Here is a 21904-nt window from a genome sequence, read left to right as displayed (position 1 = left end):
CTTAGGAGATACTCAAAATCCGTTAGTTCTACCACTTCTGTTAACAGTATGAACAAACAACAGGGTGTCTGGGTGGCTCAGTCGGTTAAATGTCCAACTCTTGATTTCTGCTCAGGTCATGATCTCACTGTTCCTGGGTTGGAGCCTCACATCTGGCTCTATGCTGACGGTGTGGAGCCTGCTTGGAATCCTCTCTTCTCTCTTTGCCCTGCGCTCATTTTCTCTCTCTCAAAAATAAATAAATCAACTTAAAAATATAGCATTCTCTGTATTATCTCCTTCTATGTGATCTAATTTCTTAGATGGTAGGAATCTCTGATATCTATGTCTGTTTCCCACAGAACAGTCAAGCCAGAACACCAACCACATAGTATGTGTCCACTAGACCTGGCTGACTAAATGCCACTGCTGGAAGGAAGACTCTTAGTTTTAGAAATGTGCTTTGGCAGGGAAAAAAACACCTATTTGAGGAGAAGCATTTAGTAAGTAAGAAAAGTAAGTAAATAATGAACTTATAAAGAGCACTGATTCCTAAGAAAAAAGTGAATGAAGCTCAGAAAATAGAGAAAACCACTGGTGAAGAAAGTGGTCTTAATTAAGGAACACAATGGAAATAAAGGGTCTTCACTTCCCCTCAAGACTCTAAGTTTGAATCCTGTAACAGTGCATGCTCATCCAGGCCCAGCTAGTTACCATCTGATTTTGAGGGAAATATTTGGTTTAAACACTTTGATATTTCTTTCTAGGAATTTTATTTATTGGAAACTTGTGCAGTATGTATCCAGCTTTCTCTCTTTCCAGCACTTTCCTTTTTTCATGATTGCTTATCTGTGACCTGTGACCCACCTCCATTTACCATGCTTACTTCATCCTCTCTGCAACTCACTGCCTCCCTCTCTAGAGGGAAAATATGAATAAAAAGAAAGAAAGAGAAGATAGAAAAAATGTTTAATGTAGTGATCAGATTGGTAATTACATTCATTTCTTTAATTTCAAATAAGTTCTCTGAATGATATTTTTGCTAGAGGAAGTTTCTCTTCCCCCTTTGCATCCTTTCTGGCACTATCCTAGTCCATTTGTCTAGAATCACATGTATGTGATAAATCTGGGGTGGGAGGGGGTCATTACATAGGAGGACAACTAGAGAAAGAAGCACAAGACCAACCAGCCATGATTTTCACATCTACTTCCAGAAGGAGGTGTCCTGGTTTCCTTTGTCTTTCCATACCACACCAATCTGCCTCACCCGATTTCAGGGTACCCTTGTACTGATTTTTCATAAATCACATTTTGATTTTACATTTAATTTCTACAATCATTTGCTTAATGTTTGCCTCCTCTATTGGACTGAAACCTCCATGGAGTCAGGTCACTGCTGACCTTCAGCACCTGCTACCTAGAAAGTCTCCATCAACATTCACTGAATAGATAGTCTGTGGCCAAATCTCTCTTCAAAATCCATTACTCACAGAGCTAATAAAACTGGGTTGGAGCTCACTGATTGCTGATTGCACCCAGATCTTCCCCAAATGAAGTTAACCTTCAAAAAACCAAAACAAAACCAAACAAAAACCAATGACCCACAATCAGCAATACAGCTGGCCCAAAGGACACTTGAAAGAGGAATGTTTGGAGGACTGGCGCAGGATGTAAGTAACACGACAGATCTGAGAGATGAAAAGCTCTCCCAGGTGCTCCATTTGAATTTTTTCAAACAAAACTCAGAAATGAAAGGAAATACATTTCCACTTTTTGCCACAAAGAACAGGACAAGCCAGGATGTTAATTAAATTACAAATCAGCTGTCTGCTTGCAGCTGACAGAGCTTTGTGTTCTCACAAGCAACGTCAGATATTTTAAACCCTCTGTAATTACCTACAATGGAGGAACTGCCAAGAAGTTCCTTTCATGAATATTTAATGGATCTTAAGATCCTTTTTTAAAGAACTGATGGTTTAAATAATCATGAGAGAACTTATTCTAGCTCAGTGCTGCCCTCCATCTGTTAACTGAAGATGCTGGAGATACAGCTTGATAGGAAATGCTAGCCATCTTTCCTAAAATTCTGAGTTAAGCCGGAGACCTAGAGAAGGCCAGGCTCACCCAAGAGAGGTAACTGTATGATTGGACAGCGCTTAAGCTCTCTGAGAAAGTCAGAATGGGGCCAGAGATCTATGATCTGGGAAAATAATGGATTTGTGGAATTGTAAAGTGAATTTGTATAAGATGTCACACATTGAGATTGCTACTTGTAATTTACAAAAGTACATTCAGAAACATTATCTCAAATAATTTTCAAGGATTGGAAAATAAGGGGCGCCTGCGTGGCTCAGTCGGTTGAGCGCCCCACTTCGGCTCAGCTCATAATTCCTCTGGGTTCGAGCCCTGCCTCAGGCTCTGTGCTGACAGCTCGGAGCCTGGAGCCTGCTTCAGATTCTGTGTCTCCCCCTCTCTCTTTCCTTGCCTCTCCCCAACTCGCGCGCTCTCTCTCTCCCTCTCTCAAAAATGAAATAAACATTAAAAAATTTAAAATAAAAAAATTGGGAAACAACGGTATTATCACTCTGATTACCAAATGAGAAAACAGGATCAGAGAGTCTCCAAAGCAAAATACATGGTGAAGCAGGTTTCAAATCAAGCTAGCCATCTGACTCCAAGAGGCAGCCCAATATGGTGAAATGTGCATGAATTCTGGCATTAGAAACATAAGTTCAAATCTCACTTATGCCACTTGCTAGATGGGGGACATTTGTCAAATTGCTATAAACTAGGAATTATAGTATACTATACAGAAAAATATGAACATTGAATAAGACACTGTATTCCTGGCACATGGTAGCTACTTGCCCAATATTAATGCTCTCCTTTCTGGAACTGTCAAGTCCTTTGCTCTTTGCAGGTCTAGGTCATCAAAAAAAAAAAAAAAAAGTGGTCCCTAAGAGTGAACTCTTCAGACTATCAGTGCTGTCAGCAAAATGGAAACAAATGTGAATGATCATTTATAGCTAAATATGTCTGTCATCTTTCCCTTCCATAGGCCATCATATTAGAATAACTTTCCAAAACATCAACTGTAGAATAGTAGCTAGGTGTGCAGGTTCTGGAGAGACTGCCTGGATCAATACCCAGTTCCATCATGCACTACATGACCTTGGGCAACTTATCAAACTCTGTGAGACTTGATAGTCACATCTATGAAATGAGACTAGTACTTACCTCACAGAATTTTTGAGAAGGACAAGTGAGGCAATGCATTAAATGTACTTAGTAGAGAGGCTGTGACCTAGTAAGTGGTCACCTAATATCACCTATGATTATTTTACGGTAACAGGTTTTTTTTTTAACTTATAAAAATTTTTAAGGATTATAGCCCCAAATGTGTTTCACCTGGTTATTGCGCAGCCTTCAAACTTAACTCATACATGATTTCTTCCCAGATGCTTTCCCTGGACATCCATGTTTAGCCAAGTGTCCTTTATCTGTGCTCTCATGACTGACACACTGAGAATCTCTTTTTTTTCTTCTTCTTCTTGTTTTTTTTAAACATGTATGTACCTTTTTTCTCATGAGAACATAAAGACTTCTTTTTTAATTTTTTTTTAATATTTGTTTTTTGAGAGAGACAGAGCATGAGTGGGGGAGGAGCAGAGAAAAAGGGAGACACAAAATCTGAAGCAGGTTCCAGGTTCCAAGCTGTCAGCACAGAGTGCTGGGGCTCAAACTCATGAACCATGAGATCATGATCTGAGCCAAAGTCGGACACTTAACCAACTGAGCCACCCAGGTGCCCCAACATAAAGACTTCTTGGTCCATTATTGTACCACCAGCAGCAAACATTCCACCAATAAATGTTTCTGAACTGAACTATAGCTGGTGGGGATCTAAGTTCCTTGGACTCTTGGGTAATCTACACACCTAGCACATCCTAGAAGTAGCATGTGCTCAAGAAACCTGTTGGGATTCTATAGGATATCTGGTTACTGAAAAGTACCATACAAGATTTTCAATAATGAAGTGAAAAACTGGTCCATGTGTAGTACAGGTTATGAAGTAGGGTTATTTTGGGGAGAATCATTAAAATTTGGGGTGTGAGGCACCTGGGAAGGAGTGTTAGTTAGCTGATGGCTTTCTCAAGTAAGGATTGAGAGGAGGGCAAACTGTGACGTGTAACAAGGGAACTGAATGAGTTCCCTTCTTTCCCCTGCTTGGCCAGTACTGAGTAGAGCAGCACGTAAGTAAGGCCATCCCAAGTAATCTTACTGAAGGCTCTCTTAACCCCCAGACAGCAGCTGGACACACAGACATGTGTACTAACCTTGATAAGCACAATAAAATATGTTAATGTGTGTGCAAGGCAGGTAAGAAGTCTAGAAGAATACACACTGTATTGACAGTGGTGCCTCTGGGTGATTATGAATTTCCTGTTTTGAGCTCATGAATTATTTTGAGAATAAAAATAACAAAATAGAACACGTAAGACATGAGCAAGTATTTGCTTTGTTTTAATGAAGAAAGTTCAGTGGACTGTAAGCTTTGTGTTGAGGGAAGATTCCCCTGCCCTAGAAAAGGTTTCTCCTAGTTTAGCTGAGTTAACTTTGAGAGCTGGTTGAAGGATGCAGGGTGATTGCCAGCTGTCAGGTGAAGGAGGGGGAGCTAGGGAGGAATTTGCTACAGAAGAAGAGAGTTGGAAGTCAAATTGCTTTGTTACCAAGAAATCACAGCAATAATTTAGGAACAATCTCGACAATTAGTTTGTCCATTTGAAGCACAAATTCAAATACAGTCTGAGTAAATCTGCAGGGATAATTGCCACTGGATTCAAGAGAGGACAGTAAGAACTTATGGGCAGTCACTGTCTGATTCAATCTGCCAGCTGGGCAACTGCTCCAACTTCTCTGAGTGTCATTACAGCTGAAGGCTAGAAGCGTGTTCTCAGTGTGCCTGGTGCCAGGAAAAGATGAAATGTTTATTTCATCGGGATGCCTAGTCAAGTGAGGCAAATTCCCTGCACCTTACTGTCCTGAGTTTAAATTCTGCTCCCGCCACTAATCAACAACACGACTTCAGGCAAGTACAGAAGCTCTCTGAAACTCAGATTCCTCATTTGCGAAACTGGGCTAATAATACTTATAACAGTGTTGCTATGAGAAATTGACGAGAAAATATGCATAAAGGCCTTGGCAGCAGGCCCGACTACTGACTGATGCTTAAGAAATCTGAGTCTCTTCCTATTCTTGGGTCAGTGTTAAACACTCATCTTTCTAAGTGTTGTCAGAAGAGCCACCACACACACACGCATGCATACATAGATTCAACTCAGCCTTACCCCTATTGCAGGCAGCCAGCTTCCTACATGCTACATATAAGCATCATAGCATCATATATAGATCAGTGCAAACTCTCCAAAGGATGCACACTGAGTTGCAAAGGTCTTGCCTCTACTGCTCTAATATTCAGTTTCTCTTCCATATGTGAGGCCATCTTACCCTCTTTATCCATGCTTCCTCCTGAGCCAAGGTTGCTGGTCTCTTCTGCCTCTGATTACCATCACTGTCCAGCAGGAAGGGAGAAACAGTCACAGACGCAAGTGCTAATGACACTAAAATATAGCTCTTTGTCTGAATTCTCTCTCTTTTTTTTTCCCTCTCAACATGCTTCATTTACCCAGCAGCAAACAGCTGTTGTCTCCATGGGAAGATGTCAGGTGGCCCAAGTGGGCAACCACTCCAAATTATCTCTGGGGTGGTACAAATGGGCTTGGAATCATCTAGCTGTTCTTATCTAGCTGCCTTTGTCCCAGAGCCCCTCATGATGAGCCAGCCTCAGTGACTCTGGAACATGGAACAGGTGAAGGATCGAGACAGAAGTTATGGCTCTGATCTCATTATCAGTAAGTTCAAATCAAAGAGGATTATTTGGCAACCAGATACTGTCATAAAAATATTATTATTTCCTCAGATAAAGTCACTTCATAATATATGCTTGATTATAGCTGTTTAATCTCCAGATAATATAATTTTCTCCTGGGAAGCCACTTTTATACTTAATTTAGGTATTTGAATATGCAATTGAATACACACAATTATAGAATGCTATTGCGTGCTTACTAAACCTTAAGATGTAAGCCCCAAATCAAGAAAAGCTAGAAAGTTTTCTCATTTTCTTGTCCTGGTACCCTGCTGGGAACTCATAGTGTCATCTTTCAGATGAATGGATGCCTATGATGTAGCATACATAAGTATCTATGCTTCATAAGTATTCATTTATTTAATCCTTACAGCAAACTTATGAATTAGTTACTGTTTTATTTACCTCATTTTATAGATAAGAAATTAGAGGCAGAGAAAAATTAAATAAACTGGTGATACAACTAGTGAAGAAGCTAGGATTCATACGTCACTATCCTCATAACCCTTACCTTAATCCTTCACGATAGTGTCTCTCAGATATTATGCATTTCTTATTCTCTGAATCAGGTATTTATACTGAGAATGGTAGATACTCTGGCTCTTTGGCTTAAAAGTCATGTTCTGCAGGGTGCCTGGGTGGCTCAGTCAGTTGAGTATTCAACTCTTGATTTTGGCTCAGGTCATGCTCCCAGGGTTGTGGAATCAAGCCCTGCCTTGGACTCTGCACTAAGCGTGGAGCCTGCCTCAGATTCTCTCTCTCCCTCTGCTCCTCTCTCCCAATCATGATCTATTTCTCTTAAAAAATAAAATATAAGTCAGGGTCTGCAAGTTTCCCTTTATCCTTGGTGGGCCATAGAATACAATTGGAAGTATAAAAGGAAATAGCCTAATAATGATATTGCCATTTGCCTGGTCATCCACACACAACACACACAGAAGAAGATGATCCTCCAGCATCTTTCTCTTCTCATGACTTCCAGAGTAAGATCAACCTAATCCAATTAACAGAACATGACACCTAACATCAGAGTCAAAGCCAAAATGACTTCACATTAGACTGCAAGTTCTTTGATGAAGGCAGTGATCCAATAATTGTAGTCATCTCAGTACCCCTATGGCAAGTCTCAGGGATTTACTACATTTTGCCAAATGAATGAGTCTAATGTAAGTTAAATGGATTCTGCTTCAGCAAGGACTCTTGTTCTTTCCATCTCCATTGCCCTTTCCCCATCAGGCCCTTGTTTCCTCTCCCCAGAACGTTACACTTTCCTCTTATTTCCCTTTCCAACTACATTCTTGACTCTCCCCACCTCAACACAGCAACCTTCCTTTCCCTCCTCTCCATTTCCCCCCACCCCACCAACTTACCATTCCATTCTGAATTATTTGTAGTTCAGAGTAAGAGTAATATATAACCACTGGGACTTTGTACTTGCTACTTTCCAGATATCTTTGCCATCTCTTCACCTTCAGGGCTCAGTTAAGATGATACCTTCTCCCAGAAGCCTCTTTGATTGATCCACTTCCCCTGACACCTGTGTCCAACCCGACTAGGGTCAGGACTGATAGCGACCTGTGCACACACAGAGTCCTTTTTATCTTATAATTTTTGCCTGTTTGTTTGACGGTTCACCTTTATAGATTCAATAAATGAGACTAAATCTTATTGACTGCTGTAATACCTACGTAGGTGCTGAATAAACGTTTGTTAAATAAGCGATAGCCACCTAGTAACTAGTTTTGTTTTTTTTTTCAACTTTTAGAAACTTTACTTTCTGTCAACCTCATTTCCTTTTTGTTTGCCTCTGCAGAAGAGCAGCTTCAGACCACTCAGTGGTTGCTCCTACTCATTCAGTGGCCTGAGCAATGAGGGCCTCAGACCAGTCTTCACTGGCAGACTGAGCATTCCAGTCTTCAGTAGGGAAATGCTGAATAGGCACAGAGGGCAGCTGCAAGCCTTCAGACCAGTCTGCAACTTCAGGTTAAATAGCAGCGAACTAAAGTAGCCCGTTTACCCTCAAATTCCTCCTCAGTCACAGCCTTTTCAGCAGCAGCCTGCCCTTCCTTTTCAATCTCTTCAGGGCCTCCACAGAAGCAGAGATCAAGCATGACCTCCCATGGGAAACGGTGCCACACATGTGGAGAACTTCCTGGGCCAGACTCCACCACATCACACCCACTGAGTGAGCCCCCTTGTTGTTGCAAGGGATAGAAATGTCTACACAGCACAGAAGAGAGTCTGTGTTACACAGAGCGATGGTAAGCAGGTTGACACAAGATGCCTCTGTGAGAGGCTGGTGGTCAGTCCTGGGGTCAGTAACCACCAGAAGTCTCAGCAACCAGAAGGCTTCCTGGATCCGGTTAGGGAAGGTTCCAGGAGAGAAGTGGCTAGCAATAAGAGTGGCTCTGGGGGCGCCTGGGTGGCTCAGTCGGTTAAGCGGCCGACTTCGGCTCAGGTCATAATCTCGAGGTCCGTGAGTTCGAGCCCCGCGTCGGGCTCTGTGCTGACAGCTCAGAGCCTGGAGCCTGTTTCAGATTCTGTGTCTCCCTCTCTCTGACCCTCCCCCGTTCGTGCTCTGTCTCTCTCTGTCTCAAAAATAAATAAACGTTAAAAAAAATTAAAAAAAAAAAAGAGTGGCTCTGGTAGCAGCAGCAAACTTCAGCATAACTCGCTGGCCAATATTCCTCAATGATATGACAATGACATCAGCTAGGTTCTGAATGGCGACAATGGCTGCAGCTGCCACATCAGCAGCTTCTCCAGGTTCTCTTCCAGATTTATGATGTAGATACTATCACTTTTCCTTTTGTTGCTGTACTGCTCCATTCGGAAGTCAAGGTTGGTGCCATCTAAATCAGTTCCCGATACAAGGAATTTGAGGACATCCTCCTCTTCCATTTGCAGGACATCAAAAGGGTCCAGGCATTGTGGAAGTTTTCCTTTAAGTTATGATGTGAACGCAAAACAACACCATATGGACCCCTTCCTGGGTAGCGTGGAAAGGTGGTAACTACTTTTCTTATCTGCATTCTCTCCACAAGTCAAGTCATTCAACCAATCACCCCTGGGCACATAGTTAAGCACAACTTCACCATATCACTCACGCTTTGAAGCCCTTTTCTGTGCTCTGGAACAAAACATGGACACTTTGTCATAGTATTCACGCCACTCTTAATCTCTCTCTACATTCCTCTGACTGTACTTCTTTACCCATTTGCATTCCACTAAAATTAGCCAAACAACTTTTTTTTCCTGAAGTCTCACTCATCTTTCTCACTTTCCTGTTTGTGCTCTTGCTTCTGCCTTGAATGATGCTCCTTGAATTATTGGGTGGGAAATATCGTTCTCTTTGTTTGAGATTCTGTTCAAATGTCCACTTTTCTGGTCTCCCCTGATCTTTCCCAAACAGATATAACCTCTATTTATCTTCATTTTACACTTCTCTCATAATGAAGCCATCCATCAGTGAGTTTGTAGCTTTTCTATCCCTCTGTCCTTTTGTTAAGCACTTATAGTGAGTTACTGAGGCACTGTAATAGACACTGAAAATATTTAGAAAGATGAACCACAGTCCCAGCTCCCATGAACTCCCTTTTCAGTAACTGAGAATAACAAATTTAATCAATCTAGGATGTCATTGATGAGACACATTTGATTTTAGAGATGCTAAATATTAAAAAGTGCATCTTAGAATTGATGAAATGCCACATTATAGTATACATAGGTTCCCATGGAGGTACATTTAATCTGGCTTTGGGGGAATAAGGGGATAGTTTCCTGGAGAATAGGACACCTGTGATTTATCTTACAAAATGAGAAAGCATTAGGCAAAGAAACAGCAAGGGTTTTGGCAAAGGAACAGCAGGTTCAAAGTCAGAGAGGAGTGATAACAGAGCAGAACATCTGAAGATATTAAAATGCTTGAAGGCAGGTTCTTACATTGTTTCTTCCAGAGGACTTCATACACAGCAGAGCCTTAAACAGTTGTCTTAGACGGAAATTAAGTTTATTCTGAGCCACAGAAATATTACCAAAAGGAGATCACCATTTATGTGCTACAGTGTAACTAAGCTTGTCACCTCCCCTTAAAATTTGCAACATGCAACTAACATTTCAAGGAATTTTGCAGAATAAATTGCCTGAGATGTTCAATTCAAAATCTGAAATATAACTGATAAATTTATCATCCATGACAACAGGGTCTGAAAGATGAGACTTCTGTATAGTTTGGACTTTCATAAACTGGTAGACTTGGCAAGGTTAACAGAGGTCAGTTGGTGTACATTCTCTATTCATGGTAAAACAAAACAAAACAAAATGAAACAACTTAGCTCTTAAAGCTATGGGCAACTTCTGGCTTCACTTTGTATGTGTCTTGGTCCATTCCATTCTTAGCTACATTTTCAGTTTTGTGTGTGTTTTCTTCTTCTTTCTTGTAAAGGTTTCATCAAGATGTGAAAAATTAAAAATCCAGGGAAGCTTCTTAAGCATGCCATTCTTTAGCCTAAAATAGCTACCCCTTCCTTAATTTGGATGAGACTTGTTCAGTCTTGAGCAAAGAATAATCTGTAGGTTTATTAGGGGCACTAGCTTCTTGGATTCAATAATAAACAAGACAGACAATATTCCTTCTCTTATGGAGCTTCCTTTCTAGTAGAAGTGACTGACAAAACAAAATTAACAAATAAACAAAACAATTCCAGATTGTTAAGGAAATGAGAAAGTATTCCAAGAGAGCACAAAGGAGAAACCTCATTCAGTAGAGGAGGTCAGTGGACACTTTGTAAAATGATGATGTATGAGTTGAATCCTGAAGAATGACAGAATTCCCACATAAAGAGTTGGGTGGGCTACATTCCAAATGAAAAGGAAGAACAACCATGAAAGCGTCTGAGCTGGGCAAGAACTTAGTGGGCTGTAGGACTGACAGAGCTTTCTGAAGAAAGGCAAGCGTAGTGAAATATGAAGCAGAAAAGGTAACGTAGGGCAGACCACACAGGACCATATAGCCCTCAGAAACTATTTAGGCTCCCACCCTGAGAAAATTAGAGTTCTGATAGAGGATTTCAAGAGGAAAGAGACATGATCTGATCTATATTTAAAAAGCCTACTCTTACACTGTTGGTGGGATTTTAAAATGGTGTAAACGCTATGGAAAAACGGTAGTTTCCTCAAAAAATTAAAAATATAACTACCATATGGTCCAGCAATCTCACTTCTGGGCAGATAGCCAAAAGAATTGAAAGCAGGGTCTGGCAGAAAGATTTGCATCTCCAAATTCACAGAAGCACTATGCACAATGGACAAGAGGTGGGAGCAACCAAATGCCCATGGACAGATGAAGGTATGAGCACAATGTGAAATGTACATGCAATAGAATAGCACTCAGCCTTAAAAGGAAGGAAATTCTGACACAGGCAGACACGGATGAACTCTGAGGACATTATGCTAAGTGAAATAAGTCAGTCACAACAAGGCAAATTCTGTATGATTTCACTTACATGAAGTATCTAGAATGGCCAATTTCATAAAAACAGAAAGTAGAATGCTGATTCACAGGGACTTCTTCATTACACAGAAAGTTTCTAATTTGCAAGATGAAAAAGTTATGGAGAGCTGTTACACAACAATGTGAATATATTTAACACCACTGAACTGTACATTTAAAACCTGGTTAAGGGGTGCCTGGGTGGCTCAGGTTGTTTAGCATCCAACCACGGCTCAGGTCTTGATCTCACAGTTTGTGGGTTCGAGCCCCTCACTGGGCTCCGTGCTGACTGTGCAGAACCTGCTTGGGCCTCTCTCTTTTTCCCTCTCTCTCTCTGCCCCTCCCCGATTTGTGCTTTCTCTGTCCCTCAAAATAAACTTAAAAAGTAAAATAAATAAGTAAATAAATGGTAAAGATGGAAAATTTTATATTACATGTTTTTTTAAAAATTATTATTACCATAAAACTTACACTGGCATCCTATGAAGAATGGATGAGAGCAGTGAGAGGACAAAGGAGAAAGGCCATTTGGGATGCTCTCAGGGGACTCATTCTGGTACCTGGAACAGGCATGTCACAAGAGTCTGCAGTGAGCTCTGCCTCCTCACTCTCTACTGTGAGGAAACATCCAAGGCCCACAGACTCCAAGTTCTTACTTGCTTAAGCACAAAAACATTCCAAATGTTCGTGTATATTACTCCTTCAAACTTCCAACATCCTTCCTCAGAAAAGATAAGAAACAACAAAAAAAATGAACTTTAAAATCATTGGTGATGAAATCCCCTCTCACCTGGGCTCATCTTTTGCCTGGAAGGAAAGAGGAAGAGGTCCAGGTAGCAGGTGGACTTTATGCAATTGTATGTAATTCGCCTTGAGGATTAGTAACTCTGTGTCACTCTCCCCTCAAAAATGGCCTTCTGATCGCTTTTAATAAACATGAGCATTGACCAAAAATCAAGTTAGAAATTTTTCTTCCTAATTTTTCTGTTTTGGATCTTAGCAGTAGCCCTCAATGTTTAAAATACACGAGGACAGAAGAGTCCAAACTCCCTAACTTATACTGAGAGGACCTCTACATTCTTAGAAGATAATTATTTTGTATTTTGACAAAAATTACATTTAAAATTCGCTGTGAAGTCATTAATGCATACACAATAATTTATATCAGCTATACAAGCTACAAAGAATAATATAACAGACTCCCTATAATTATCACCCAGCTTAAGAAGTTGAATATTATCAATATAGCAGAAACCCCAGGTGCCCATCACTACTCATTTCTATCTCCCTCTCTATGGAAGAAACTGTTAAATTTCCTGTTCATGATTCCTTGCTTTTTTCAATGGTCTCACTAACTATCTAGACATGTATCTGGGAGAGTTTTATGTGTCAACTTCAGTAAGCTACAGTATCCATTATTTGTTTCTCTGAAGGAATTTTCTAACAATGGTTATCATCTGCAGGTTTCTCAGATGACACCTCATTTGTGGACTGCTGCTTCAGCTCCTGCCTGAGAGTGTCCAGCCTGCTGGTCTTCCCTCTGGACTTAAGACTTGCCAGTCCCCACAATCACATAAGACAATTCCTTAAAATATATATACCATGTATACTGGTTCTATTTCTCTGGCAGGACATTGAATTGACTGACATAGTATCCCTAAAAAGTGTGTGGTTTTGGAACTTTACATAAGCTGTTTCATATTGTGGCTCTCTTTCTGTAATTTTGTGAAATTCATTCATGGTGACGTGTGCAGGTAGAGTTCATTTCTTTTTAATTTTGTAGAGTACTACATTGTATGGTACACCACAACATACCATTTTCTTACCAAAGAACATTCATTATATTTTTATTGTTTTCCTTTCTGGAATAACAAAACTATAACAATAATGCTACAGAATTCTTATATATGTTTCTTGGTTCACATATGTATGAATCTCATTACGTATGTGCCTAGGAGTGGAATTTCTGGATCATATAAACATCTTCAATTTTGCTAGATAACCAAATTGTTCCAAAATGGTTGTATCTATCATCAGAAATATACTAATTTATATCCGACCAGTAATAGAAAAGAGCTATGATTATTCCATGTTCTTGGCAAAACTTGGCATTATCAAGGAAAATAACTGTATATAGGTAGATATATATTTGGAAATTGAATCAACATGGCTTACATATACATTATACAAGAGATGAAACAGGGGTGCCTGGCTGGCTCAGTGGGTTAAGCATCCAACTTCGGGTCAGGTCATGATCTCACAGTTCATGGGTTCAAGCCCCACATCAGGCTGGGCTGTGTGCTGACAGCTCAGAGCCTGAAGCCTGCTTCAGATTCTGTCTCCCTCTCTCTCTGCCCCTCCCTGACTCATGCTTGCTCTCTTTCTTTCAAATATAATAAACATTTCAGAAAAATTTTTTAAAGAGATGAAAGAGAAAGGAGTCAAGGTTCATTTTCTGATTCTTATTTTTGCAATAATTAATATTCATTCTAAGTGTCATTTTTATCCACTTCTTTTTTATCTCAAATACATGGAATAGAGTTGAACAAATACATTGTTTCACTAACTGATTTGGGTTTGTCTGTTTCTCAGATAAAACATCCTTCATGTGCAGAATCTTCCTTCAGCCACAAGGTGGCAAGCTAAGCATCCTCAAATTTAAAGCTCAACGCCTAGGTCTGAGTGATTGTTCTTAGAAAGTTTATAAAGCAAGGATTTATACCCTAGTAGATTCTTTATGGATATAATATTCATGCTTCTTACATATTGTAATATATTAATATTTACCCAGTTCTCCCTTCTGTAAAGGAGTAATCAAAAGTCCCTGTTCTTTTTTATTTATTTTAAATAAAACTCAGAACCTGTCACTGCTCCAGGAGCATTCTTATTTGGCTCCCTTTAATCACAGAGGACATTTAAGACTCTTTTGCCTGACACACAAGACCTCCTGGAAACTATCTTGAATCTGCATTTCTAGTTTCATTTCGTCTTATTTCATCTGCACTCCTCTCTCTCTCTCTCTCTCTCTCTCTCCCCCATTCTCTGCACATTCCAGCTCTCAAGGTCTTATTCAGCCACACCAAATTTCTCCTCCATCTGTTTATTAGGCTGTTCAGATTTCCATGATATGGTGAGGGCTGCTGACTTTGAATGTTCTCCCATTTCTTTTCTACCTATTCAGTTGAAACGCAAATTTGAGTCCCAGTTGCAATACCACCCTACTGAAGATGTCGGGTTTCCTCCAGCTGTTATCCATGACTCCTCTAAGGCCCTAAAACATTTTTATATAGCATTGTCAGAGCCGTCATGTTGTATTATGACATTCTAATCTTTTTGTCTCTCTCTCTCTCCTCCAATGTTACTTACCAACAAGGAGTCATGATAGATTTTTCTTTGACACTGACCTAGAGATTTACACTATGGCTGGTCAGCTGGTAGGTATCAATGAATGTTAACTAGCTTCCTGAATGAATGAATGAATATGGAATAAAGGTGAATAATTTAACCAACGCATAGTTCCCATCAGTATATACAGTACTTGACACAGAGCTTACATTGTTAGAATTTTTATCTATTGTTACAGTTGTTGTTACTATAATTAAAATCATTTAAAAATAAACACTGAGTTGCTTGTAAATAAGAGGTAGAAGAGTTGTTTCTGTCCATGAGGAGGTAAGCCAAGGGGAGCTGGGGAGAGGGCGTAGCTCCGGGCAATGTGTGCATATGTAAATCATTATAATATACTGATACAATAAAGTAGTCCACTTAATAAATATGATTAAATAAATCATTGGGTTTAGCCACTGGCATGAGAAGTTTCCATAATTCAGCTGACATGTCAAATATTTTTCTCAGCAAACATATTATTGATTTTTCACAAAGGTTATAATTTAACAAGCACATAATATTGATTTTTTAAGGCTCTCAGTCCAGAACTATAAGGATCTCAGTGGAATTATAATTCCTTCTAATTAAAAGCTTCAACATGTAAACATATGCTATAAGGCATTAGACACCATATGCTTCACTTGCTAACTTCACCTCTTTAGTCCTGTGAATAGAACTCTTTCCTGATCAGTACTTCCTTGCATTTTATTTTCTTGGTTGAGACATTTTTTTTCTATTTTAATTCAAAATTCATTATATCACTCGTTATTGAGTGTCCACTGGGTGCATAGTAATGGGCTATGCCCTAACATATTGTTTGTGACATGTTCCTTCTATTTATTTTCAGTTATTATTTTGATAAAGGTCTACTGTCTGCCAGATATTATTCTAGGACAAAGAATCTAAGTCTCAAAATATTGATACTGGTAGGCTGGAGGATCTTGTGTACTCATTGAAAATATTTAAGAAGTTCATCTCAAAAGATATTCCAGAATTCTTTCAGTTATTTTCAGAGAAGAACTATATATATATATATTCTCAGCCCCAAATTTGGGAACTTGATGTTTTTTAAGTCAAATCTAGTAGGAAAGCCACATTATATTGATTTTAGCCAACATTCTCAACTGGAGCACGTTAAGTCAGCATATAAATTGCTGTTGACTGTTATTGAATACCCACAGTGTGCTAGGCACTATTAATTCAGCTGAAACTCATTAATTCAAGTGAATAACTAGATCCCCCATTAGGAGGGCTCACATTTTACAAATGACCAAGCAAGAGAAAAACACCCAGCTGAAAGGCAACAGAACTGGCAGGCACTTTCATCATCTGCTGTTAATTGGAAGAAGTAGAACTTAATTTTATTCAGAATAATGCTTCATCATGGCTTTGGAAAGTAATGAAGTCCCAGGGGATCTGAATGGGCTCCTCTAATAAACTTTCCATGAGACATGGTATGTTGGTTGGAGGAGAGGGGTTGCTTAGAAAATGTTAAGGGCTGTGGGGAGGTAGACTCAACTGAATGAAATCTACATTTTTGTATCAAAAGCAACAGAAAAATCACAAAGTTACTTTCTCTGGCCATACATCGACTACTCCCTTTGAGGCTAATTTAGGGATTACACTAATGCAGGGTTGAGAGAAAAAAATGAGGGGTGTGCTGGACCTTGAGTTCCTGATGGAGTACTTGCTGGTCTAAGAGGTCTGGGTGCCTTCCTTTGCTGTGAAGGAAATTCAATAAATTAATATTCTGGAGGTAGAGTTCTCAGCCTTTTTCATATGACTTGCCATTACATTTTCCTAATGATAGACCATTCTTTACTGGTGTCTTCCTATCATGACATATTCTTTCAACAAATGTTTACTGGCTATTTCTCATGGTCTGGGCACTGTGCTAGATACTAAGAATACAACAATCAACAATATAATTTTATTTCCTTCTCTCATGGAGTTCACTTGCAGTCTGTAGGAAAGCAGATATTAAATGCATAAATGACTTCTTAATTATAAACATAATATAAGCTATGAAGAAAAAGTACAATAGAGATCTGGAGTCTATACCAGCGAGTGGCAATACGTATAGTGCAATAGGTCTGGATGATAATACAAATGATAGCCACCCTTAGCTGATCACCTATTCTGTCCTAGGCACTGTGGTAAGTACTTTGCATTATTTCTTATTTCTGCAATTACTATGTGAGTAAGCATCAAATAGGCTGTCGCAGATGAGACTTTCCTTATGCACTCCATGATGCACTCATCACTGTGCTGGTTGTACCTTGAGGGCTGCCATTTTGTCACCACCTTTTAAGACTCAGTTTAAATGTTACTTCGTCTGTGAAGCCTGCATCCAAGAAGTCCATGTTCCTTCTGTGCTTTCCAATGCTCTTGGTTTAAACTCTAATATGGTGAAATATAATTGATTTATTTATATATGTGACTCCACCACTGGACTGTAATCTTCATGAGGAAGGACACTAAGTTTTAAGCATTTTATTTATTTGTATATCCCTTGCATCTTGTAAGCTCAGTGCTTGGTATTTATAGGCATTCATTAAATATGTATTGAATAACTGTTGAGTGAAATATAATTTGTGCTACAGTCTACAGCAAGAATGAAACATGTATTAGAAAATATGGATAGCATTTCATTTGAATTGCTGAGAAAGTATTTGAAAGGCAAATCATTCATTAATATCTAGGATAGACCATGCACCTGGTACACAATACATATTAATTTGAAGATTTAAAATGGACACTATTTTTTTGCTTCCTAAGTGTTGATGAATACTATAAATGCCAAACAAAATAGCAACTAGGTTTCCATCACGTAGAATCCACTTAGATAATTTAGTTTTACACTTGTTTCTCAATCTTGACTTCTGCTAATCCTAATGGGACAAAATGTCCATTGAAGAAGGTATGCTTTTATAATATCAAGCAATATCTAATATAATGAGTGATCCTGCAGTGGGATCTAAGCCCACTCTAAGCCATCCTTTGGTTCAACCTCCTGCTTGCAGGAGGATATGCTCAGGCCTCATGACTTTCACAGGCTGGACGAAGACTACCATCTAGATCTCCTAAGTCCTAAGCTAATGCCAACACTTCCTATAACTGCCTACGTCTCTATCTAATGGCAGGCTCAAGAACAGAAGGAAAATGAGAGAGAGAGAAAAAAAAGTGTTGCTATCTACTTTTTTTTTAACATTTTACTTATTTTTGAGAGAGAGAGAGAGACAGAGCATGAAATGGGGGAGGAACAGAGAGAGAGGGACACACAGAATCCAAAGCAAACTTCCAGGCTCTGAGCTGTCAGCGCAGAGCTTGACCTAGGGCTGGAATACGTGAATGAACAGTGAGATCACAACCTGAGCTGAAGTTGGACATTTAACCAACTGAGCCACCCAAGAGCCCCTCTACCTACTTCCTTCTTTGCATTTGGAATACTCATTTGTTTTAGAGGGAGAGTTCAACTTAACTCAAATTCCCAATGCCTACATGAAGCCTTCCAGATTTGCCTCATCTGAAAGGGTTCTCTCCCTCTACATTTTATCACTTGATGCTTAAAACAGTTAGCGTGAAAATCATATCATGGTATTCTGGAATTGCTTCCATCATTTATTTAAATAAGAATCTAAGAGATGTATGCATTATGGCTTACAATTAAATGAATTTTAACAGTAATCTTGTCTTCTATTTTTTGATATTCCTCCAAGCAACTAGAAGAGTTGATGTACCTTGTGCATATTATAATGATTCAAAAAAAAACCCCTTAACATTTATTTCTTAGAAGAAAAAAAATACACCTTTTTTTTAAAATTGCAGTCCAACTCTATTTAATTAAGTTTATCTTGAGTAATATTTCTATAAAAATCCGTTCACTATTAGGCCACATTTACTCAGGCCTAACAAGGTGAATAAAATATAATAGTATCCAACTAAATCCATGTTGAATGAGTAAAGAAAGGATCTGACACCTGTGGTGATTTCAGCCACATCTGACAGTAGGCCTTCACAAAACATAATGATGAATATGGATGATGTAAAGGGATGAATGAATCCACACCCACCACACGTCCACACATGCAAGGAACGCTATGCATAATACTATTGTGACTTTTTAATTCTGTTTAAAATATATGTTGATAGATATTTTTAAAGCCTGACATTTTTTTAAATCCTTCCTCTAACATAATTAGTAAAAAGAAAGAACTGGATGACCTTTTGACAATAATCCCCTGAGTTGGAATAAATCGTGCTTTTCTCCAGAACCTGGTATTTCTGCCATGAGCAGTGGCATTGCAAGCTCAATGAAAGAGTCAAAATGTGTTAGATAGCACAGGGCAAGGTGGCATAGCTGACAGATGGGGTTCAGATGCTATCTCTGTTTCAGGTTGAAGCCGTTAAAAGGCAAGCCTAAAATTAGTTTCATTCTTGTCACTCCTGCAAAGCTGGCTCTTAGTTCCAGAAAGTTTAAGTAAAACAGCTAAATGAACACCAGAATGACTACAGTGACTTACACCTTGTTCCTGGCTTTGCCTCTAAGCAGACATATGATCTCAGTGCAGGTAGTTTTCATTATCTGGTAGACAGATTCCTAACCCAAAAATTTTAGGGAACTAGGCCGGAACAGCAGTATCCTGTTGTACCGTGGAGATACACAGGTGTGTCGTGTTCATTTACGAGAAGCATTGCAGGTATTCTAATATTGTTAATACAGTGATTGTAAATGATTTACTTCAAAAAGGAGAGCAGATGTAAGAGGATATAACATCACATCTCACTCATTTACATCCTGTTGTGTTTGCTTTAAGGGAAGAGAAAGGAGTCCAATTATAGTAAATTCAACTACAATAAAGCACAGCTATTTTACCTAGGTTAGAACAATTGTAAGGTACCTAACTGATGCTGTGATAATAAGAGGTGACTGTAATGCGGTATTTTAAGGGATTTCAGAGAAGCTTAGCTATGTTTACAGGAATGAGTTGCTCTCCCTGCCTGCCATAGAAGAACAAATGTGAGAACACTACACAAGAGGCTGGCTAAGTCACTGTTAGCACTGAACTTCAGTGATTTGGATCAGAGTCAAACTTAGGGGACTGGCTTTGCAGATTCCCTGGGGACACTACAAATGTCCCTGAAGGAAGACATCCACCCCCTAAAAAGAGTCCTACCCAAGAGTATACTGTACTGTTCCTTAATTTGATGAGACTGGAGGAGGGCTGATTGGGAGGGAATAGTAAGAAGAAGAATTTGAATAAGCTTAAAATATCTCTTGCTTTAAATATTACCATAAATAGCACCTCCATTTTGTTTTATTCCACATATAATGTGGCTTAATTAATATTTATGTAGATTTTTATTTAATAAAAGGGAAATTCTCATTTAACTATGCTTAATCATGGTTATGAGTCTCAAATTTCCTTAATTGTCAGATGGTTTGGACCAAATATTATCCAGGACCCCTCTTAAGAGTCTCCGATTCGGTGATTTTTCTCAAATAGCAGATATGAGTGCCTGGCTACTGCCACCTGGTGGCAGCTACCTGGACTGTAGTTATTAAACCAGGAAGTCCTTCTCTAGGTGTTTGCAGTTTCAAGTCTGTTTAGTGATAATATCATGGTGTAATGTGATCAGTTTGTAAATTGAAATAGCCTTGAGAGACAATTCAGTCCATATGCCTTTTTATAAAACATAAAAAAAAAACAATCTAATTTTAAAAACTTCTAGAGATAGATTCTCCAACTTCTCTTGTGTCGCCATTTCTATGTTAAACTTGTTTGAAGTTCTTTGTATTAATCCTAGCTGATTTATTCCCAATGCCTATGTTTATGTTCAAAGAATTTCCTTCTGATCTTGAACTCAAAAACAAAACTAAAATGCTCTCTCTCGCGCGCGCTCTCTCTCTCTCTCTATATATATATATAGGTGTTAAACTGTTTCCAATAGAACCTTCTGCCATGTAAAATAGTTCCCTTTCCATTAGTACTCCACGCACTCAACATACTCATAAAATGTCTCCATTAGCTGAAAGCATGGGCTTCAAAAGTAGTACAATGGAGAGTCAGCACAGTTGTAGGGGTTTTGGTGTAAATCTACCAGTTACTTAATGTATAACTCTGTGGAGATTATTTAATTTCACTGAGTCAGTTTCCATTTGTACATGGGGATGAAAATCCCTACCTCCTAGAGCTTATTAGATGAATAAAGTGACTAGAAAATAATAGTGTCTAGTAAATGATAGCTCTGTGGTCACACAGAGCACTATGGATGCCACTGAGGGAAGATTTCCAAATCTGAGGAAAACAGCACAATGCCTGGAACACAGTATGTGATTAGTACATATCTGTTGAAAGAACGAGCAATAATTACTCACGTTCAGATGCTAGCTGGGAAGGATCACTTGTTAGGAATTGATGCTCTAGATCAAATTCGTATAGGTAGAAGATGGGTTTAATCACAAAACAGGTGATTATGAGAATAGGACCCAGATCATATAACATCCTACTATAAATTATATTTGATTGTACCTACCCCTGTCCACTTCTCCTATGAATTCTTTGAAGGCAGTGGTTATGTTTTAAATATCTTTACAACCTCCTTACGGATTACAGTAGTCCACAAATATGATCTCAGTAAATATTTAATCTAATTTAGTGCTACTGACCCTTAACACAACACTGTTTCTAGATGAAATTTAACATGATAAAGTAATTGCTTTTCCCTTCTGTATAAGCAAGTAGAATAAGAAGAATAAGTAGAATAAGAAGCTCTTTCTCAGATACATACTATTGGTTTTAATCTTCAGTAAGACTGAATAGCAGTCTAGGGCTCAGGTGTAGGGCACCTGGGTGTCTCAGTTGGTTGAATGTCCGACTCTTGGTTTCAGCTCTGGTTACCACCTCACAGTTGGTGAATTTGAGCCCCAAATTGGGCTCTGCACTGAAAGCACAGAGCCTGCTTGGAAAATCTCTCTCCCTCTCTCTCTCTGCTCCTCCCTGCTTGTTTGCTCTCTCTCTCTCGCTCTCGCTCTCTCTCAAAAAAAATACACATAAAAAATTAAAATTAAAAAATAAAAGAAACTCACTTGCAAATACCTATATAGTGTGGTCACA

At 39.0% G+C, this 21904-nt stretch overlaps 1 pseudogene; it reads right to left on the bottom strand.

Annotated features, from left to right (window-relative positions):
* Positions 1–7694: 7694 nt before the first annotated feature.
* LOC115525277 overlaps positions 7695–21904 on the bottom strand; it is a 104437-nt pseudogene continuing 90227 nt past the window's right edge.

Source organism: Lynx canadensis, chromosome D1 (assembly GCF_007474595.2).
Source record: "Lynx canadensis isolate LIC74 chromosome D1, mLynCan4.pri.v2, whole genome shotgun sequence".
Lineage (NCBI taxonomy): Eukaryota > Metazoa > Chordata > Mammalia > Carnivora > Felidae > Lynx > Lynx canadensis.
This window is presented reverse-complemented; position numbering and strand designations above follow the sequence as displayed.